This window comes from Babylonia areolata, chromosome 2, assembly GCF_041734735.1.
Source record: "Babylonia areolata isolate BAREFJ2019XMU chromosome 2, ASM4173473v1, whole genome shotgun sequence".
NCBI classification, from domain to species: domain Eukaryota; kingdom Metazoa; phylum Mollusca; class Gastropoda; order Neogastropoda; family Buccinidae; genus Babylonia; species Babylonia areolata.
This window is the reverse complement of record NC_134877.1, coordinates 32780514-32783613: the sequence shown is the minus strand read 5'-3', so window position 1 is coordinate 32783613 and position 3100 is coordinate 32780514. Positions and strand designations below refer to the sequence as shown.

Sequence of the window (3100 nt, the reverse complement as noted above, 5' to 3'; positions counted from 1 at the left end):
GACAGGCAGAATCTCCTCATCTAGGAGGCAGAACCGTCGGTGACATTCAAGGTTTTGGGCAGGACTGTGCGATAAGGGAAGATTACAATCTCTCTTTTCTGCCTATGAGAAATTGGCAGCAGTCTCTCAACCCACGAGCATCGATACTGCATTGTAATTTGAGACATCTCTCCAAACTGGTCCTTGCAGCGCCAGTCCAGCTGAATATGCCCGTAGAAGGAGACGTTCAACAACATCAACTATAGAATGGCAAAATGTCAATAATTTTCTTCTTTGAGATGAGTAGCTCTGAACGTGCCTCTTTTTGAGAACCCTGGAGGTTTCTGATGGAGAACGGGAAGAGCAGGATGCCGACGTTACTGTCGACCATTTCGGAGCTGGTCATCAGAGAAGAGGTTCGTCTCAGTTGTGCCCTGGGTCCAATGACCAGCTGAACTGACTGAGACCCGACCGCTCACAAATGGTAAGCTCCACAAATCATTGTTGATTTCTGAAAGTATGCATGTATGTATGTATGTATTATGGTTGTGTGTGTTTGTGTGTGTGTGTGTGTGTGTGTGTGTGTGTGTGTGTGTGTGTGTGTGTGTGTGTGTGTGTGTATGTGTGTGTGTGTGTGAGAGAGAGAGAGAGAGAGAGAGAGAGAGATGGAAGGGGGCAGTGATACTCGACACAGGGAGACAGAGACACTGAGAGACAGAGAGAGGGATGAAGGGATGGAGGGACAGAGACAGAGATTGAGAGACTGAGAGAGAGAGAGAGAGAGAGAGAGAGAGGCTTTAGTGCTGATTTGGTAGTGTGGTTTCCAGGAAGATCAGTTCATTTTGTTCATAGCTCAGCCCAGCGTAAAGAACATGTCAGGGCTTGACTGACTGATTCGCTCGCTGTTAGTAAGGTGGTCGGTCAGGTAATTAACTATTGTGTTGATGACGTCTGAACAGCAGTTACGATTCTCCGTCCACCTTGACATGGTAACAGATATACTTGCAGGCATGAAAGGAAACAATGTGGCGTCGCGCCCTTATCGAATACCGCAGCACGTGATCCACACATGTAAAAGTATTGCGTCAAACAGGCATCGCAATGACATGTAACAGTATTGCGTCAAACAAGCAACGCAATGACATGTAACAGTATTGCGTCAAACAGGCATCGCAATGACATGTAACAGTATTGCGTCAAACAAGCAACGCAATGACATGTAACAGTATTGCGTCAAACAAGCAACGCAATGACATGTAACAGTACTGCGTCAAACAAGCAACGCAATGACATGTAACAGTATTGTGTCATACAGGCAAGGCAATGACATATAAAAAGTATTGTGTCAAACAGGCAACGCAATGACATGTCATACAGGCAACGCAATGACATGTAAAAGTATTGTGTCAAACAAGCAACGCAATGACATGTAAAAGTATTGTGTCATACAGGCAAGGCAATGACATATAAAAAGTATTGTGTCAAACAGGCAACGCAATGACATGTAAAAGTATTGTGTCAAACAGGCAACGCAATGACATGTCAAAGTATTGTGTCATACAGGCAAGGCAATGACATATAAAAAGTATTGTGTCAAACAGGCAACGCAATGACATGTAGAAATATTGTGTCAAACAGGCAACGCAATGACATGTAAAGTATCGTGTCAAACAAGCAACGCAATGACATGTAAAAGTAACATGTCAAGAAAGCAACGCAATGACATGTAAAAGTATTGTGTCAAACAAGCAACGCAATGACATGTAAAAGTATTGTCAAACAGGCAACGCAATGACATGTAAAAGTATTGTGTCAAACAGGCATCGCAATGACATGTAAAAGTATTGTGTCAAACAGGCAACACAGTGACATATAAAAAGTATTGTGTCAAACAGGCAACGCAATGCCATGTAAAAAATATTGTATCAAGCAGGCAACACAGAGCAATACGTTCCTCAAACAAAACTGCAGGCAGCATTACAGCAGAAGCAGTTATGTATATCCATGAATGGATTAGGGGGCTGGGGAACAGAAAACCGAATTTAACAATGTAAGCGCACATTTTCTGCAAAACAAAAGTAAAAACCGCGTATGTCTTTTTTCTGCCTGGAAACAGTTGTCGTTCGACTAAGTATCGCTTTTGACCAGACAACTTGTACGTTCGGGAAAAGAATGTTCCATTTTGCAGACTCTGAAACCATTAGTTAAGCTTTCCTTCTGAACAGTTTGTTGTATGTAAGCGTTGACTGAATCCCCTGTTGTTGCATTCAAATGGACTTAACTATAATATTATGACGATCATCCATTGCTAGGTGCTTGGGCTTCTTTATCTAATCAAGTCTCGTGGTGAAGCTAAAAAAAATCACCGTCAGTTATCATCAGTATCAACACCATAAGCTGGTGGGTAAAGGGTGGATATATTTCCGACCTCCCAGGTCAACATAATTATGTGCAGACCTGCTTGTGCCTAAACCCTCTTCGTGTGTATACGCAAGCAGAAGATCAAATACTCACGTTAAAGATCTTGTAATTCATGTCAGTGTCCGGTGGGTTATGGAAACAAGAACATGCCCAGCATGCACACACACCCGCAAACGGAGTATGACTGCCTAAATGGCGAGGTAAAAACAGTCACAGATGTAAAAGCCCACTCGTGTAAATACGAGTGAACTTGGGAGTTACAGCCCTCTAACGAAGAATAAGATGAAGACCATAAGAAGACAGCATGACTGTTTTGACAAGGAAGTTGACATCGATATCACAGAATAGGAGAGAAGAACAACGAAAGGTGTTGCATATCAAACAACAACGACTGCGTGTGGAGAGAGGGAGAAAGGGATAAAGGGGAGGCAAGCCCTCGGGTAGGAAGACACAAAGAGAAATAAAGAAGATACGCGCCGCAGCAGCAACATGGGCGGTGCTATAGATACCTAAAGCAAGCCCAAACAACAATAGGATCACAAACCCAGGTCACTAACCCAGTACCTGACCTTAACCCGTATCCTACGGCCAGAAAAGTCCGGTCTCTCAAAAAAAAAAAAAAAAGCGTGCAACGTCAGACTGAACAGTTGGCTTTATCAAGGGTATAGCAGTATAGCGGTAACTTCTCTCTTGAGTGCGA

At 43.2% G+C, this 3100-nt stretch overlaps 1 long non-coding RNA gene across 2 annotated transcripts in view; it reads left to right on the top strand.

Annotated features, from left to right (window-relative positions):
* The first annotated feature begins 351 nt into the window (after positions 1 to 351).
* Positions 352 to 3100, top strand: part of LOC143300482 (uncharacterized) — a 208974-nt gene continuing 206225 nt past the window's right edge. For both annotated transcript variants that reach the window (XR_013057667.1, XR_013057664.1), the window contains exon 1: positions 352 to 463. This is a non-coding gene — a long non-coding RNA (uncharacterized LOC143300482). The remainder of the gene's footprint in view (positions 464 to 3100) is intronic.